The sequence below is a fragment of the Lygodium microphyllum genome, chromosome 22 (genome assembly GCF_053477565.2).
Source record: "Lygodium microphyllum isolate KBCC chromosome 22, Lygodium_microphyllum_v1.1.10, whole genome shotgun sequence".
NCBI lineage: Eukaryota > Viridiplantae > Streptophyta > Polypodiopsida > Schizaeales > Lygodiaceae > Lygodium > Lygodium microphyllum.
This window is the reverse complement of record NC_141156.1, coordinates 84,415,631-84,435,590: the sequence shown is the minus strand read 5'-3', so window position 1 is coordinate 84,435,590 and position 19,960 is coordinate 84,415,631. Positions and strand designations below refer to the sequence as shown.

General features: G+C 41.1%; 1 protein-coding gene and 1 pseudogene across 2 annotated transcripts in view; both read left to right on the top strand.

Annotated features, from left to right (window-relative positions):
- The window catches only part of LOC148017364 (mitotic phosphoprotein N' end (MPPN) family protein), a 32,703-nt gene that overhangs the window by 11,554 nt on the left and 1,189 nt on the right, over positions 1-19,960 (top strand). The gene's annotated exons all lie outside the window — the stretch shown is intronic.
- On the top strand, positions 4,191-7,481 carry LOC148017365 (uncharacterized; annotated as a pseudogene). The gene is made up of 5 exons (XR_015687821.1): positions 4,191-4,607; positions 4,783-6,309; positions 6,459-6,803; positions 6,901-7,063; positions 7,178-7,481. The product of XR_015687821.1 is annotated as an uncharacterized LOC148017365 (transcript).

Sequence of the window (19,960 nt, the reverse complement as noted above, 5' to 3'; positions counted from 1 at the left end):
TCATCTATCGGTGGGAGTTCTTCAACGTAGTCCACTGCCGAGTCAATGAAGGGCTTCAATTGACTCACATGGAAGACATTATGGATCTTCGTAGATGGGGGGTAATGCCAATCGATATGCCAAGTCTCCCACTCTCTTGACAATCCGGTATAGTTCATAGAACTTGTGTGTCAACTTATCGCTGGACCCATCTTTAAGGGAGGCATATCTAGACTTAGGTACTTTCAAGAGCACCAAATCCCGTTCTTGGAACTCCACATCTCGTCTTTCTATCCAATTCTTCCTTGCTTTGTGGATTTATTTTATCATTGAAGATAACCACAGGAAGGGTTGCCTTGTAGCCATACAGGGCCTCAAAAGGTGAAACTCCAATGCTAGCATGTGTGGAGTTATTATAGGCAAACTCAGCCAAATGCAACCATGAGTCCCAAGCATGTTGCACATCATGACAGAAATGCCTCAAGTAAGTTTCCAGCCATTTGTTAACCCTTTCTGTCTGACCATCTGTCTGTGGATGGTAAGCAGTGGAAGGGGCTAACTGAGTGGCCATAGAGCTGAAAACTGCTCGCCAAAAGTTACTCATAAACTTAGCATCTCTGTCATGCACAATGACCTATGGTAAGCCATGTAATTTGAAAACATATTCCATGAATTGACTGGCTACTTGAGAAGCATTATACTGAGTCTTTGAGGGAATGAAATGGGCTGCCTTTGTGAGTCTGTCCACAACTACATAGATGTTGTCCCAACCTTTCTTGGTCACCGGTAGGCTGGTAATGAAGTCCATAGTGATGTGTGTCCACTTGCCTTTAGGCATAGGCAATGGCTGAAGTAAACAAATTGGTATGAAGGTGCTGTCCTTGTTTTGCTGACAAGGCATGCAGCCCAAGACAAAGTCTTTCACATCTCTCCAAAGGCCCTTTCAGTAAAAGCCTTTAGCAATTTTGTCATAGGTCTCAAAGACTCCCAAATGACCTGCTATAGGGGTTGAATGCATCTCCTACATGATTTTCTACTTGAATGGAGAAGCACGAGGGATGGCAATTCAGCCATTATACCATAAAAGCCCATTTTTGAGTTGATACGAAGAGTTTTCCACACATTGTCCTTGCTGTAATTTTTGAAATACATTGCTGAAATCAGTGTCTAACAGGTAAGCCTCTTGAAGCTCATGTATCCAATCACTGTGTAACTCTTACATGTCCACATCCTAGACAGGGAATCAGCTACTATATTGTCCTTCCCACGAGTGTGGGTGATGTCAAAGTCATAGTTCTGTAAGGTGGCTACCCATCTCCTCTGCTTTGGAGTCAGATTTGACTGAGACAAGAAGTACTTGAGTACTCTATGGTCGCTTTTCACTCTAAACCGGCTGCCATACAAATAATGATGCCATTTCTTGATGGCATGAAGGATGGCTAGCATTTCTTGATCATAGACATTCATAACCCTCTCATTTTCAGCCAGCTTTCGGCTCTCAAAGCTATGATCCCATGTTCTTGCAGTAAGACTGCACCAATTCCTCTCCCACTGGCATCACACTGAATGGTGAATTTCCTAGAAAAATCAGGGCATACCAAGATAGGGGCTGAAGTAAGCAAATCTTTCAGCTGACTAAAGCTTCTATCTACCAATGCATCCCAGAAAAATGCTTCTTTCTTCAGCCTATCAATGAGAGGGGCTGCAATAGTGGCATAGTGCCGAATGAATCTGCAGTAAAATGAGGAGAGACCCAAGAATCCTCTCAAAGAGGTAGTATTTGCAAGTGTGGGCCAATCTCTGACACACTGCACTTTCTTTGGGTCAGCTCTAATGCCTGCCTCACTGACAATGTGTCCCAAGTACTCAATCTCAGTCTGCATGAAAGAACACATTGTCTCCTTAGCAAAGAGTCTATGTTGTCTAAGTATATCAAATATCTGCCTCATGTGCATAAGGTGAGCTTCCTTTGAGCGACTATAAATGAGGATGTCATCGAAAAACACCAATACAAATTTGAATAAGTAAGGCTGTAGTATTTTGTTCATGAGGCTCTGAAACGTGGTTGGTGCATTAGTCAAGCCAAAGGGCATGACCAAGAAGTGATAGAGCCCACGATCAGTCTTGAATGCAGTCTTTATCTCATCCCCTTCACGCATGCATATTTGATGGTAGCCGGATGTCAAATCAATCTTTGTGAAATACTTAGGTTCTTTCAACTCATCTAATAGGTCGTCCACCCTAGGAATAGGGTATCTATTTTTGATAGTGATCTTGGTTCCCCTTCTATTGCACTGTGGAATTCACTGTTTGTTTGGCATCATACATCACTTTAGCATCCCTTAGCATGTTTGACATCACTTCAGCATTACTGAGCATAGGAGTAAGCATTCCCATGACCATATCCAACAAGATAGGCTCTCATACATGCATAACCATTGCCCTTACTGCATATATGACTGCATAGGTGTATCCCATGATACATATATCTATATTCAATCCAAGTGAAGGAATACATTTTCATAAATCACTGCATATATAGCTGCATGTTTATCTAAAGATACATTTGCTGATACATTTGTTGAAATACAATCATACATTCCATGCACACAAGAGTGTGTCATGCCACAGTTATCAAAATTTCCATCATGCCAAGTCAATTTCTCAATTTCCCAAGAAATACCTGCACTTGCAAACGAGTTTTGGGCTTCGGATCACTGGGAGGTGGGCAAAGTTCCCCCCAGGCCGGGTTGTGCACCCCTTCAGGGTCTTTGATGGCAAGGGGGGTCACCTCTCTTTTGTCTTGCCACCTCGCCTGACATCGGGCTTTTTCTCACCCGGAATATACATGGCAGACATTTATTAATTAAACACTCAGCATGAGATGCATTTTAGGAATGGAAATTTTGGCTTTTCATGAAGTGCATGGAATTGGAATTGGGAATAGGGATAGAGAGCTTACCGGCAGTGACCCACTGTCAACTCACCCTTATACAATGGATTTATTAATCAATTCTTGGTTCAACCAATTCGCAAGAAGCCAAACAGGTTATGGGTAAGCAAAGTATAATCTCAATGAAGCTTCAGTATGAATAAAATCCATTTCAATATCATAGGATCAAATGAGAATGACTGAGATTAATATTCAGCATGTATACAATGTTTGGGATTCCTATTACCTACTTGGACTCATGCATCCTCTCAAACAAGTGGATAGGATTCAACAAGAGGCTTAATGGGAGAGAATGAGAGCCAAGAATTTGTTACCTTGTGTTGTTTGATGAAGATTGCAACCACTAATGCCACTTCAGTCCTTCATGAGAGCTCCAATTTGATCCCGCATGCTCCATAGCTCCAAAATGGTTGTGCTCCATCAAGAAGAGATGAATTCAAGCTTAGGGAAGAAGGATTCTTCAATGGGGAAAGGGCATTGCTTGCATAGACCGATCAAGAGAAGGATTCCTTCCAAATGAGCACTCCATAATGTTTTCTTGCTTCCAAGAAGCCTTCAAAATCTTGAGAATGAGCTCCAATGTGGCTGTAGCTTGGAGATAGGATGGCTCAGGACCTTTCCATGAAGAGCTCTTGATGAAATTGAAGCTCTACTTCCATAGCTATGGCTGCCCATAAATGCATGTCTTCAAATCTTGCTTCTAATCTTCTTCCCGTGCTTCTTAATGGCCAAATCTTGAGCTAGGCTTGAAGAGTGAACCCTCGGGACCAAGAAGAGACCAAAACTTCAAGATTCTTGAGCTTGATACCAAGCTTTCATGGCTGCCATGGACTGCATATGATTAGGGTTTCTGAGATAGAAGAGAAGTCCAAGAAGATGAGAAAGGAGGCTTCAATCTTGCCCAAATGACCTGCAAGAAGCTGGGGATGAGAGCCAAGGAGAGGAGGCTTGTGGTGCTGTCATTCTGGCCTGGAATCAGCTTGCATTTTGCGTCGTGAAATGCGGGGGGCTGCCTGGAGGGAAGAGGAGGTCTCACACAACACTTCCACCACTTGTCCTGTAGCTCAAAGGCTCAAGGAACCCTTGGGAAGGAAGGCTGACTCCATGGAAGAGGAAGAGCAAAGTTTTGGGGCTGATTACCTCCATGGGAGCTTGCAAGAAGCTTGAGAAAGGGGGAGAGAATAGTCTCCCTGAAAAGTAACCCCAACTAGACTTTCTTCTAACTCCTATGACTATGGTTACTAAGAGTTTACCTTCAAAATGGGCCAAAAATGACCAACGAGCTGGCAAAGTCGGTCTTCCTTCCTCCAAACTTGGTCCAAGCCGCCATTAATGCTCTTGCCTGCAGTCCTTGTGGTCCAGAAATCTTTGGGAACTCCCCTACTACTCCATGTACCTGTGTACTTGTCAAGGTAGGTTCAGTACGTACGTACGGATCGTTACCGTATGGTACGTACTGATCGTACGTTTTGTGTACGTATGGAACATAAAAAACGTGATCATTTTTTTCATGTAAAATTTGGGGCCCAAAACGTGATGTGCCTAACGATTTTTGCATCGCTTGGTTATTTGTGGATTTTCCTGGGCAAATTGAGACAAAAGCCCCAAACGTGTTCACTGTTTCAGTGTTTGCAGGTTACGTGAGCTATAGGAGGCGCCAGCGTGCACAGACCAGGTACGTCTCGTCTCTCTGTCTCTCTCTCTCTCTCTCTCTGTGGGCTCACATTCATGCATGTTGGAGTCTCTCTCTCTCTCTCTCTCGCACGCGCACGCGCACGCTCGCTCGCGTTGATTCTTGTGCACGCGCGCGCACATATTTACTGATGTTTTTCTCTCTTATCTTGCTCCAGGAGTCATCATGCTGAAACCAGTCAATCCCTATTGGAAGGAGAATACCAATATACTCCACATCGTCAACACTCCCGGGCAAGCTGGTTCAGGTAGTCGGAGGTGGTCATGCAAATTCTGCAATTTCACATTGACCAGTATAATTACGCGTGTGGTGAAGCATTTGACGGGCATCAATTGCACAAACAACTGTAGCGCGTGCAAGAAGGTGCCAAAAGTTGTCCGAGAGAAGTTGATTGCTGAGAACTTTCCAGCAATGGGGGCAGCAGCAAAAGGCTAAGGATCCCAGAAAACACAAGACGCCTTGCACGATGCTCTTATTGGGGAGTTTGGTAATCCTCCTACATAGGTAGAGGAGAGTTTTGTGTCTCAGCCCGTTGCCTCAGAGCAGCCATCTGCTAGTGGGAAGAGGGCTCGTGTCATGGAGGAGGAGGAGGAGGAGGAGGAGGAGGAGGAAGGCTCTAATGATGTGCATGTGCCTAGGCAAACCACCTTGCCTTCACGTGTGCATTCTCAGTCTTGGGTGAGAGAGCGTCAGAAGGTGGTTGAGATGGAGATTGCTTGCACTCTCATTGAGTGCAATATCTGTTCAATGTCTTAAGGACTGAGCAGTGGAAGAGGATGGTTAGGGCCATTGCCCAAGTGGGTGCTAGTGCTACAGATTCATGGTGTGGGCTGGATTACAAAAAAATGCGCACCACTGCACTTGACGAGCAAAAGGCCTTAATAGATAAGGCATTGGTCCCAGTGAAAGCTGGCTGGCAGCAGTTTGGATGCACCATCATCTCTGATGGATGGAGTGATATACGCAGGCGGCACATCATAAATATACTTGTCTCCTCTTGTCTTGGTACTTACTTCTTGCGCGCTGTAGATGCAGGGAAGGCAGGAGAGAAGATCACAGGTGAGTTTATCTATGGGCATATTCGTACAACCATCATGGAGATTGGTAAAGAGAATGTGGTCCAAGTTGTTACAGATAATGCATCCAACTGCAAGGCAATGGGAAAAATGGTGAAGGCGGAGTTCCCACACATTGTGTGGACTCCATGTGCAGCCCATTGTCTAGACTTGCTTATGGAGGACATAGGTAAACTACCTTGGGTGCAGCCCACAATTTCAGATGCTACTAGGATGACCACATTCTTTCGAAAGAAGCATCAGGCTTTAGCCATCTTTCGTAACCACAGTAATCTAGATATGGTGCGGCCCTCCAAGACCAGATTTGCATACATGTTTTTTGTGTTGCAAAGGCTCTTCAAGCTTAGGGATCCACTTTTGCAGACAGTTGTGGACCCAAAGTGGAGGGACATGTCTCATGCATAAAAAGAGGCGACCAAAGCCATTCAAAGGCGTATCCTAGATGAGTCTTTTTGGACAGAGGTGCAGGATTTGACAGTGGCTTTGCAGCCCATGTATGTGATGCTACGAGTCATGGACATGGAGGGCTTCACATTGGGTCTGGTTTATCACCTCTTCATGCAGATGAAGAGCCATATCACAACATGCCAAGCCTTGTCCCAGCAGTGGTAAGTACTAGATTTTGTTCTTGTGCTTCTTTATGGCTGCTTGCATATGCTATTTACTTATTATTAAATTTTAATGCATAGGCTATATAGTACATCACATGCATTGGCCTTGCAATGTGTCTAAACTTTGATGTTGCTGATTTTTGCAGTCGAGATGATATCTTGACTCTTGTAGAGAGTCGGTGGAAGTTTATGAGTTGTTCCATTCATGGGATGGTTGCTTTACTCCATCCTTTCTACAAGACCCCAGGCTTGTTCCATGAGCAGCATCTCATGCAACTGAAAGACAAGTTCATCGCACGTATCTTTGACGAGGAGGAGCAGCTTCAAATAGATGCAGAGATGTGCAGCTTCATGAATAACTTGGGACCATCATTTTCACGGGCGGTGGCATTGCGTTCGGAGGCTACTAGTCTTCCTCTCACATGGTGGCAGAGTTATGGTCGGCAAGGTCTTTCATGTCTGACTTATTTGGCTCTACGTATCTTGTCACAGGTAACTCACTCTCTGTGCTCTCTCTCTCTCTCTCTCTCTTTCACTCTCTCAAGTGTAGCAATGGCAATTATCAAGCCAATGACACCTGCAAATGCCGGATTGCTTAGCGGGTGCTTCTGAGCGCAATTGGAGTGCTTATTCTTTGATTCATACAAAGACCCGGAATCGCCTTAGCACTTCTCAATTGGAGAAGTTAGTGTATTGCAGGGCCAGTATGAGGCTTGTGCGCGCCTACCATGCCTTGGGGACACCCAAGCAGGTTCGAACTAGTAGCTATTTACATGTTTGAAATATTATATCTCTATATTAGTATTTAAAATTTACATTATTGTTCAATGTTAACAAATGTACGCTACGTTGCCATCTTGAACAGGTTGATCCCTCACGTATAAAGCTGGTGGCTGATCCGAATCATTCGATCACAGATGAGGACCAGCATATTAGGGACGAGCAGGAGGAGATTTTGCGTATGCTTCATAGAGAGATGGAGGAGGTGGATAGGCGTGTGACGAGGTTACGCGCACGTGCTTATAGCATTCCACTATGTGAGCAAGCTGCAAATCCAGAGAGTGCTCAACGGAAAGGCATTCGCAGAGGGAAGCTATCCATTCGAACTCCTTGGCGATGTGCGAATGAGGCAGTTCATCTCATTCACACTGAGGAGGAGGAAGTTCTAGGTGATGCGGTCCAAGCTACAAGCCCTGTGATGGTAGAGCTAGAGTTTGACGACCATGGCAATGTCGTGGCGGATGGAGACATGCTCTCTTCAGTCGTATAGTACGTATCTATACGTGCTGTACATTACGTATGGAACCACCCTGGTACGTGTGACTCAAAATTCCATGTGACTAGAAAGTTGTAACTGGGTAAAATGAAAGACTAACTGGGACCAAGAACCTAAGCTCTGATACCAATTGTCAAGGAGAGGGACTGGGAGAGAGAAAGAACAGAGAGAAGATTGTAGGTAAGAAGAAGAAGAGCAAAAGAGAGAGAAAGACATGTATGAGAAGAGAGAAAGACTAGAAATGGAGAGAGAAAGATAGGAAGAGAGAGAGAAGACATGGAAGCTTGGAGAGCAAGGTGAAGGAGAAAGAAGACTTGTATTAATTATCTGATAATGAAAAATTAAGTCTTTCTCACCTTATATACCAGTCAGTGTAGCTAGTATTTCCCCGTTATTAAGTCCCCCTCTCTTACACTTTCATGGCTTTTTTCTCTCTCTTTTTGTCTTTCTCTCTCCTTTCTTAGTCTTTCTCTCTCCTTGTCACTCTTTCTCTCTCTTCCTAAAGTCTTTCTCTCTCTTCTGCACTTTCTCTCTTCTCTTTTTCTCCCTCTCCTGTCCTCTTCATGACAAATCATAGATGCATACATGCATGTATCTCTGTTATGGTGTGCAAACCCTAATCCTTGTTGGATGTAGATTTTGATTAGAAAATAAAAAACCACAACACAATTAGGTTTAAATTTGAGGCTGAGATCTCCAATTTTCTTTACAAAATGGCATATGCATTTAGTTTAGGCAAGAGAAGCAGCAAGAGAGAAAATTTTGCATTTCCAATTGTAAAATTGTGACCAATTTTCAAAACCTTGAATTTGTTCCTTGATTTGAGCATATAGACATAAGTTCAGTCTTCTATACTTGCATATAAGTCCCCTTGGCTGTAGATGAGCAATTCTTTTTAGGTTTGCTTGGTTTTCGAAGGTTTACAATAAATTTTATTGTTGCATAGTTGAGATTGGATTGTAGCTTCTCAAGACAATTGAGAGAGCTTGATTTTTGTAAGAATTGAGTTTTATTAATAGGTAAGAGTTAGGAATTTTGACTTGCTGAGAGAAAAGATATGAGTTGCAAATTAGAGAAAAATTTCAAGCTTTCTTGTGACAAGGATGTGTTTGTCTGATTTTTATTTAAAGCAGATTAATGGAAAAAGAAAGAGTGATTAAGATATTCAACCATAATAGTTGCTTGGTTGTTCTATCCTTAGAAAGTGTTGTAGATTAGGTCTCTGTGTTGTCCTAGATGGCTTGGCTTGTCTTCTCAGCCGGCCATTGATTTTTGCATCCTTAGGTCTGTCCCAAACAATCTAGAATGAAAGGAGAGGAGCCCAACGTGGGGTCAATTGATTGGGCCTTAAACCTTCATGTATTTAAGACCAAGGTTGAGATAAATGATCATATTGAAGTGTGTTGTTTTTGAATGGATCCCTAAAACATAGTAGCAGCATGAAATTTGTTTGAAAAAGAAGATGACAGCATTGCAATCCATCTAGTAGGTTGAAAATGCAAATCATGTTATAGAGCTAATGATTGCAGTTGTTAATCAACTTTGGGAACATTGGGCGGCAATAGGGTGGCCTGCTTGGTAGTAAAGTACAAGTGTAGTTGCCAATAGTTTGTGAAATTGGTACCAGGGTGATCTAATCAAGTTGCCCAAAAGTGGAAAGTTTGAGATTAGCAAGGGTCAACACTTCGATGTCTACATGAATTGAGGTATCCATGAGAAGTGTTGTAGATACTAGTGGGAATGAGGAGGGTAGGCAAATACCAATTGAACAATGATGAGGGATGATATATACAAATCTAAAACATTTATTCATAGAGGATTTAGGACATTTGTCCCATTGTCAAAGATAAGCCATTCTTTTTTCATCATTTGCATTAATTATTTCTTTGGGGCTGTTTTAAAGAGGCTAAAGTAGGGATTGATGTACTGTAATGATGTTTGAGTGCAAGCCCTAGAGCCTTCTTTATGGACATTAACATATTGATATTGGTCATAATCCCATGGTAACTTATAATGGAACCTTGCACAATAGGAGAAAAGCAATAGAGAAAGATTTTAATCTATATGAATTAAAAAAGTGATACTAATTTAACATTGGGCTTGGTTGTGATAAAGACGAGGGTTCACCGATTGTTTTGGATGTGGTATGTCCTTGAATGGAAAGGTGGCTACCCTCACCAACAAACTTTGATTGAAATTTCACGCGTAGTTTTTAATTAAGTGTTGAGTAAAGATAAAGTAATGTAGTTGAGCTACTTGTTATGCATGTATACTATGAACTGTGCGCCCTTGATCGGCACAACATTTAATCGCTCTTCTCATCGAGAGCTCAATGTTACCTTAGGGCCTCTAGTGAAGAAGCTTGAGAAGACATGATGTCTTTCCAAGAGTAAGGTGTCTTAGCCGTTTTGGGTTGGTCATGTATTGCTTGTATACTAATGCATGTTAAAGATTAGGGTCTATGGACAATAGGTTTATATGTTGAATTACTTTAATTTGCAATGAATTAAAGATGATTTGGTTCAGATAAAGTAGAGGAGTGTACACACACACACATACACTCAAGTACCATACATACATACATACATACATATATACATACATACATACATACATACATATTGTCCCCATGATGAGACCCAAGACAATAGATTGTTGCCATAATGAGCTGCTCGAATGCCCATATAAGCATCCAAATATATTAGTCTAATAAAAACCTATTATAGTGTCCCAAAACCCTTGAAATACACATTGTTAATAGTAGGCTTCTCTAAGATATTCATGATAACATCCTCATCTCCTACCCCATTTGTGGCCTTCTTTGTTACATCCTTGACTTTTCCCCTAGTCTCTTAGATATGGCTTCTTGCTTGCTCTTCCTCTTGTTCCATCGTCCTTTGAATAAAAAGATCAAGCTTTATAGTGGTAGTTTTGCAAAGTATACAAAAAAACCTCAAGGTTGTCCCTCTTCTTAGAAGGAGTGTGATTGTAAAAGCTCCACAATCACTCCAAATGAGAGACTTGCAATTTGGCTCAAAATGCGAGTTACCAAGTCATGGCAGTTAAGAAACGTGTTTTTTTGAATTTGAAACTTACGAAACGTTTCTGAGAGTAAAAAACGTGGGCGTTTTTATTTTTTTATATTCTTTTGGTGAGTTGGGACCCAAAACATGGTTTTTTTGATAAAAACTATTGGGCAATGTTAAATATGATGATGATGATGTGTAATGACTCGTGAGGGCTCAAGATTTTGGATGAGAGATTGATGTTTTTGCGATTTTGTTTAGTTATTGTATCGAGATTTGAATATTATACGATCTTAGTCTCATTTATAAGTTATTTATGATATATTATGATTCATTCTTGATTTTGATATTTTGTCAGTTTGTTTTGAAATGAGAATCATGATGTTGTAACTTGACTCAATCCATATTATAGATAGGTTATTTACATGTTAATTTCAATTTTCTTTGTATGATATGTATGAATCATAATGTTTGAGTTCTAAACCATAGTAAATGGATAATGGATATGTAACGTATAATGTATTATTCTCAATTGACTGTATTATTACTCAAGCTCAATTAGCCATTCTTTGTTTAAGAGAGAGTTCCATAGAGGTTTAGAACCTCTTTTCCTAGTCAAAACTATAAAAAATCTCTATATAAAAAAACCCACGTTTCTTATTTTACCCCCTCTTGAAAGAAACTTACGAAACACATTTCTGATGTTTCGTTTCTAAACGTTTACGACGTTTCTGGTTGCTATGTACCAAGTATTGAAGTTGATATCCATTTCATCTTAAATGCTCCTACCATAAGACAAGCCCTGTAGTGAACCTATTTGATTGCACATTATCACAACCAAATTGGCCATTAAAAGACATGTAAGTTACAAGCTAGTACCTCATGGTGCATCTCAAGGCAACATTAAGTATCATGCACTTAAAGATATGCGTTAGTGCAGCGGTATAGAAGTGTATGACTGACTACTTAACTATTGACGTGGTACTTGAAACCGCTTGAATTGTGACTAAATTGCATGTAATTGCTTTTGAATGCTTGTCTAAGGGATGATCATATCGCTAGCACCACCTCTATCTCCTTGTAGATCTTGGATGAGGTATAAAGTTGAGGGATTGGAAATGTTGTTGGAGTAAAACTTATCGAAGCGTCTTCGTAAACAAGTTTGCAAGATTATCCTCTATCTTGTTGTACACCACATCAATGGTCTCATCTAGGAGGTTCTTCCAAATGAAGTGGTAGTGGATCTTGATATGCTTCATCCTAGCATGGAACATAGGGTTTCGAGCCAAGGCAATGTAACTCTCATTGTCACATTGAAGTGTAGTAGGACTTTCTTGATAATCTTTCAAGCCATGCTATCTCACATGTGGTAGAAGACGTTGCTCGATACTCCATCTTAGTTGAAGATAGGGCAACCATGGGTTGCTTCTGAGTGTCCCATGAAATAGCACCAACACCCAAGGTAAAGCAATAACTTATCGTGGATCTCTTGTGATTCACATCTCCAGCCCAATTTGGATTACTTCGACTTATAAGCACAAGATTTCAACCATTTACGTTTGTTGGATAATAGATCCCTAGATCGGGGGTCCCTCTCAAGAATCACAAAATTTGTTTGAGTAACTTGTCAATGTACCATCTTGGGTTTACTCATGAATCCGGCTAGCAAACCTATAGCAAAACACAAGTCGACACGAGTGTTGAGGAGCCATGTCAAGGACCCAATCAATTGCCAATAGCAGGTAGTACTTGCCGAATTAGAATTTGCAAGGGTTGTAGCCTTCCAATATGGATCCATAGGAGTAGAAATGACCTTACATTCCTCCATCTCAAATGTGGCCAAAAGCTCTTGCACATACTATTGTTGGGAGATGAAAATCTCCCTCAAAGTTTGGTAAATAAATAGAGAAGATCCATATACGTCATCTTGAACACCTTGTGTAGGGTTGCCTTAGTCTCCTTGACCTTTTGGGCATAGTCACTTGTCGAAATAAGATCATCCACATATACCATGAACTTTGCGTGCCCTCCAGCTATGGTGTGGACATATACAACTGGGGATTGGAAAAAGAGTGTTGATGCCTCAACTTTCCTTGGAAGAACAGTTCTACCTTCTTGTTCCAAGCTTGTGGAGCTTGTTTGAGACCATAAAGAGCCTTCTTTGACATATACAGACGTCCATCTAATGAAAAAAGCTAGGAGGCTGCTCAACATAGATTTGCAAAATTTAAATTGCCATTGAGAAAGACAAACTTTACATTAGGTTGATAAATCGACCATCTCTTACGGGTGGTTAAGGCAAGAAAAGAATAGCCCTAACAGTGGCCAATGGAGTGGTGCAAAGGTGTCATGCAAATCCACCCTTGGTATGCCCTTTGCAAAGAGCCATGCCTTGTGCTTATCAAGAGTACCATCATTACGATATTTGGTCTTGAAGATCCATTTCGCACCAATCATAGTCCTATGGACGGGTTGAGGCATAAGATCCCAACTGCCATTTTGCTCTACAGGATCCAACTTTTACTTCACAGCCTTCTTTCAATGCTATGATTGCAAAGTCTCCTTCACGGAGGTGGGCTCCCTATCTTGCATAGCATGGGTCATCAAACAATAGTTAGTACAAACTAGCTTGGTAGTATGTACTTGGTTTCTTCGAGATTATTGCGGGCCATCCTGCGACTACCACTCCTCAAGGACTCCATCCTTGAATGATGAAGTGTGTCTTGAGTCTTATGAAAAGAAGCTCAGATCTCTTCTCATTGCACTCCATCTATTGAAGTCTTTAGAACATCCACCATTGGTGGCTCAATCGAGAAAGATGGTGGAAAAAAGTATTCTCATTTGAAGGCAAAGCATCTCCACGAGGCACAGACTCCGAAGGTATAGTTGTTGGCGCCTAACTATCTTGTGGATCTCCAAGCATGGGGTGCTCCTTACTTCCCTTTGAGATTGGAACCTCCATGAATAGAACATCTCAACTCGTATAGACATCTACTTAATGGGATTATACAATTGGTAACCTTGGGATTGCGAGTTGTAGCCCATAAACACTTGTCTTCGAGAAGCTACTTCAAATTTATCACATTGTGTCTTCGGGATGTGGACATAGGCATCATATCCTAAAACCTTGAAATAAGAAACATCAGGCTTGACCCAAAATACACATTTTAAGGTGTCATACCAACAATAGTTGAAGTGGGGATCAATTAAGGATGTGGACTGCAATAGCCATAGCCTCGACCTAGAGATACTAGGGTGTTTGTTTATGCTCCATCATGGTGGGAGTCATCTCAATCACACTTCAGTTCTTCCGCTCCAAGATGCCATTTTCTTGAGGTGTGTTTGTATTTGCAAACTCTTGGTGGATACCATGATCTGCAAAAACCTAGCAGGCTCATTAGAAACAAATTTCTCTCCCTTGTTCGATCGTAAAATCTTCAGTTGCCAACTTGGTTGGTTGTGCTCATAGAGTAACTGATCCTTGAAGTGGGAGAAAGCCTTCACTTCAATTGCAAAAATAAGCCCATGTCATCTTGCTAAAATTGTCCACAATCAGCATGAAATACAAGCTTTCCTTAAAAGACTTTGTTCTCATAGGTCCACAAAGATATGTAGAAACAAGCTCCAAGGGCGTTGAAGACCACCTTGAAGCCTTGTTGAGAATGACATCACAATGCCGTTTTCCATGAATGCAAGATACTCATGGCTGTTGGCTCACCACAATCTTCAGGCATATCGTGAACAAGTTGTTTCCTAGACGCCTTTTAGAGGTAATCATAATTGAGGGTGCCAAATTGAGCATGCCATAGCTCAGACTGTATCTAAGAGGTAAGAAGAAGAGAAGTCAAGGCAGAAGGAGATTGTAGCTTGTAGACTCTGTTCTCATTGTGATCAGAAGTAAACACCTGTCTCGATCCATAGTTAAGTATTTGAAAGGAATTGTTGTAAACTCAACCAAGAGGGAAGGGCACAAATGTTGTGTATCAAAAGTAGATGGTAACCCAAGCTTGGCACATAAAACATTGTTGAAGTATGGGCACCAACATACCCATTTGGTATAAGTTGTATGTTACCCCTCCCTTGAATAGAAACAAAAGAGCTTTTGCCAACGAGAATTTGCCTTTGCGAAGGCCGTGTATAGGCAACACTTGCTCATGGCAATCGTGAAATGCATTTCGTTGGCAATGAAGCATGAAATGATTGAAACGTTTAACTAAAACATGAAACGCCCATAGTGAAATGATTGATTGAAATAAGAATTTTAAATGAAAAACAATTGTTTTTTGGTGTTTTTTTGAGTCTTTAAACACTTTGCATATATAACAGACATCATTTGTTGACATGAAGGGTTTGCATGGTATAAATATATACGTTGCATCTCTTTATTTATAAAGAAAACTATATCACATGTATTGTTTAATTGTTGCACTTGGCGTTTCGCTTGGGACTTGCCCAAAGGTGAAACGTTTTGGGGTGAAACGCAACGTTTCAAGGGTGAAATATTTCAGGGGTGAAACATTTCGTGGTTACCTTGCATCTGTTGCAGAAAGAGTCGTGTCGAGAGGCACCACTATCAACAATCCACTCATGAGGATGTAGGGTTGTCAATGCAGCATTAGAAGCCCTAGGGGTCGATGCCTCAACCACCTCCAAGTGGAGAAAGGTAATGAGGGAGTAGCCACCGCTCTTGAATCCCTTGAAGACTTCTCCTTCTTCTCTTTGTTGAGGCAATTGTTCTTTCGGTGACTTGACTTGCCACAGATGAGGCAAGTGGAGTCCTCCTCCTCCTTTTGGTCTTTCTCCTTCTTCTAAGAGGGTTGGCTTGTCAATGCCTTTGATTTGGAAGCATTTTACCCTTTTAATTACTCCTTTTGGTCCAAAACCATAGGAACCAATTCCTCTCAACGAATAGTCTTTGTGTACCTTGAAGCAATCAAAGTGGAGTAAAATGCACTAAATCTAGGCAGTAATCGTAAAAGGAGCGTTATCGCCATGCCTTTGGAAGTAATCACCTTTGTCACGTTTTGAACCTGTATTTGTAGCTTCCTTAGCTTGTTCATATGCTTCCGCATAGAAGATGATTTGTTGATGCTCAAGGTTCTTGTTTGTACCTCCAAAGAGACACGATTCATAATAGTCATTTTGTTGTACATTTGATCAGCTCTAGCCATATCTCCCTAGCCATTGCCAGGTGCTCTATATGGGCGATCAAGGTTGTTGTGTATGAAAGAAAGAGAAACGAATGGATGTAGGCATTTAGTTTGTCACTATGAACTTGAACCGTTGGCCAACTCCAAACAGTCTACTCTAGAAAGTTTGGACTCGTCTCTCGATGAAGGACGGTTGATAGCCTTTGTCACAAGCTCGGCCAAATCATAAGACTCAAATGTGGCAAGTATCATAATGTGCTTGTACATTTGATTAGCTCCAACCATATCTCCCTAGCCATTGTTAGGTGCTCTATATGGGCGATTATGGTTGTAGTATATGAAAGAGAAATGAATGGATGTAGGCATTTAGTTTGTCACAATAATGCGCTTGAACCTTGGCCAACTCCAAATGGTCTACTCTAGAAAGTTTGGACTCGTCTCTTGATGGACGGTTGATAGCCTCCGTCACAAGCTATGCCAAATCATAGGACTCAAATATGGCTAGCATCATAATGTGCCAAATGCGATAGTTCCCACCATCAAGCTTTTGAACAAATGGAAGAGTCGGTAGGATGATTGCCTAAAACTCTATGTTGGCCTCATAAGACATCTTCACCTACAATGCTTGCAATAATAGAAAAGCAGCCCCCTTTGACCATGCAAACATAGCTTGCTAGGGCTCTTCTTTGGTTGTCCCACTCCTCCACTCACCAAAGGTGATGAAAAAGTAAACTTAGCTGTTGAAGGCTCAAAACGCAGCCTTCCTCTTTCTTCAACAGCAAAAACCAGTAGTAACTTAAGCAACTTGCTCCTTTCCCGCACACCCATGCTTGCTTTAGCCTTGTGTCGATGTGCAGCCCTCTTGCTCACCTTTGAATGCTGAAAACGTAGCCTTGTGTTGTGTTGAAATCTCGCCTTCAGGTTTGCTCACGATCAGTCAATCCTTCTATGTTGCTTTGATACCATGTTAGATTGTAGCGGTGCGGAAGCGTATGATTCTTGAGTATTCTACAAACATTGTTTGCTGTCCATTTGTTATTTATGGTTGGCACTTGCATCCTTGGTGCTTTCTTTTTGTGAGATATTGTTGGCTAGTCTTTCTTTTGTCTTGTCTTATTTTCCTTGTTTACTACCATTTTGCACATTCTTGTACTTTTTTTTGCATTTCTATCTTATAGACAAGCATTTATTTTCAAGTTGAATTTAATTTGACTTTAGCTTTCTTGTGTCATTATTGTTCATTTTACAGTTTGTGCTTGTCTTTGTCTTAAGTCTCTCTCTTTTTTAGTAATGAGCAACTAGATTATATCAAATTACTAAAAGAGTATAAAAGTCACATAACTAAGAGTACAAAAGTCATGACAAGGAAGCAACATAAATTGTTGTATGTGAAGGAACCAAGTCCTCCTTGGAAAGAAGATCAATGTGTTGAATAAGACCTAGTTGCCAATGTAGGAGACCCTTTAGCCTAGCAAGGTGTCTTTGAACACTACATGTGGAACAAAAAAAAGAGCGTTTTGAGTGATCCAATTGTGCCAATAGGCCCAAAAATGGAGAAAAGGGAATAGAATCTTCATATGTGGTTGTATTGGAGTGGGCTATTTGGGCCTAGCAAAGACTTGATCAAAAGATTGTAGCAACGTGCCAACCAAAACCCTCCTACTATTAGACAAATGGGTCCACATTTTTTGTTGAGCCTCTCTAAAAACGTATAGAAGTCATGTGACTAAAACATTGTAGGTGATTGAATTATGCCAACAGCCCCAAAATCTAAAGAAATGGAAATATGTGATTGCATGGGGGTGGGGTATTTGGGCTTGGCAAAAACTCAATCAAAAGGGCGTAGTAATAGACCAACAACTGCTTGCCAAATATCTAACAAGAGAGCCTAGATTTTCCTGTCCAAAGGGCAAGAAATAAATCTATGATTTGCAAAGATTCCGTGCCAGTTGTACAAAAAAAAGTAGTTGCTATTTGAGATTCGGTGCTTTGAAAGGGCGAAGCAAGGGGAAGCCCATCAATGATCGTTCTCCAAAGAAAGACCTTGCATTTGAATGCGGTCTTGTTTATTTTCCACCAAGGCTTGGATTTATGCATACCCCAAATCACATTTGCTTTAGTAACCAGCCAATGATTGTCTTAAATCAAGAGATGATACACTTGGCTAGTTGAAGCCTTTTGAAGGCTAAGACGGTTAGCAAGATCCCAATCTTGCTAAGGGCAATTAGAGTCAAGTGTAGAAAAAGGTTGCATAGGTTGCACCACCCCTTTAATCCAGCCCCATAAGTCGTGGTATACACGAGGAATTTGAAAAAGTCTCTTGGCTATACCTAAGGACATCAGCCTCACTGCTCGTCAAAGTGGCATCGTAACAAAAGACGAACCTAGATGAGAGCAGCCGTGACATTGCTAGTGATGCCTATTGAAAGGAATTTGCCTCTAGATGACTCTTTGGTGCGAGCAGACCTTTTGAAGAATGATTTGCCAAGAACAAACCAAATGGTTTACCAAAATGGAGGACAATACCTCGGTCTTCGAGGAAAAAGTGGACTATAGAGACTCAAGGATGCTCTAAGAGTGACTGACAAAGGGCCACCATATGGGTCTATGCTTCCAAAATCGCCCCACTACCCATACTCTTTAGGGTGTAGACATGGCTCCAAGAAATCCAAAAAGTACTTGCACTTGCATGCAAAGAGTCCTTTTGCACAACATAAAGTGGTTATGTTTGATAAGATCATTCAAGGAAGTGGTGTTCTAAGGCAAATGTGGTAACAAGTAGGTAAGCGTGGATAGCATGATGGCTTGGACTACTTTGAGGCATACATGAAAGGGCCACACTTGTGTTTTTCAATAAACAATTTACCTCCATCTTTCAAGAAATCCATGATTGAACATCAACACCCTAAGGATATCCCAAGTGTCTAACAATGTTACCATGGTGCACTACCACCCTTTGTCATCCCAAGGAGCCAAGGATGGGAAGTCAGATTCATTGTTGTTGATAAGGGATGCATCATCTTGCAGCATTATTATGGAGACTAGAATAGAAGCATGACCACCAAATATCCAATGCCTTATAAAGATTGTCCTTATCTCCATACAAGATCATGAACGTGTCATCTGCTAGTGATTGGGCAACAAAATGCTCTTCAAAAGGAAGAGATAAACCCGCCAACTAGCTAGTGTTCACCATATGGGATAACATGGTGAGCACCAGATGTGTTGTCAATGCAAAAAACAAGGGGCTCAATGGACTGCCTTGTCGGACACCAAGCGTTCAATAAACAATTTTTGCCTTCATCTTTTGGGAGATCCTTGATCAACACCTAAAGGATATCCCAAGTATCTAACAACATTGTTACGGGGCACCACCACCCTTTGCCATCCCAAGGACCCATAGTTGCCAAGAAATCCATTTTATAAGGTTAGGAAACTCGTTTCGTACCTAGGCGTTTCATATATGTATGAAACACATATTTTAAACTTTCACAAATGCCACATTGTAAATGTCTTGGGACTTTTGTAATCATCGTTTATCGTGGATTTACTTAACACGTTGATTTGGAGATTGGCGTTGATTGCTAGGGCTTTGCTTTGAGTTGTTATCCATGATGATTGCATATATTAATGGCTCCTTTTACAGCTAGAGTTGATGTTGGGTATGGATAGTGGACCATGATGATGCAAATATTGATGCTACGTTGAATGTTCATTTGCATTGTATAGAATAATGTCAATTTGTGTTTTCTACGTCATATGAGTCATACAATATATGTATATAAAACTTTCATATTTTTTTATATCTTGAATCAAACCTGTTTTTAACATTTTACGGAACTCGTATGAAACCTATGAAACCCGTTTCATACCTTCCGTTTTAGAAACCCTTGGCAATTATGTAAGGGGCCAAGGATTGGAAGTCAGATTCAATGCAGCTATTAAGGGATGATTTTGCAGCATTAACACAGAGACCAGAAGCATGCCCAAACAGTGTCCAAACGTCCAATGCCTTACGTTGCAATATTGACATAGGATCGTATATGCGTGCTGTGGGTGCTTTGTGAATGACAATACTTTTTCAGTTGAATACTGTGATTCTGTTTTGCATTTAACTTAATTTTGTGTTGTTAGGAAGTGGGATGCAGATGGATCATTTTTGCTTTAACATGTTTGTTTTTTTCAAGTAAATTACT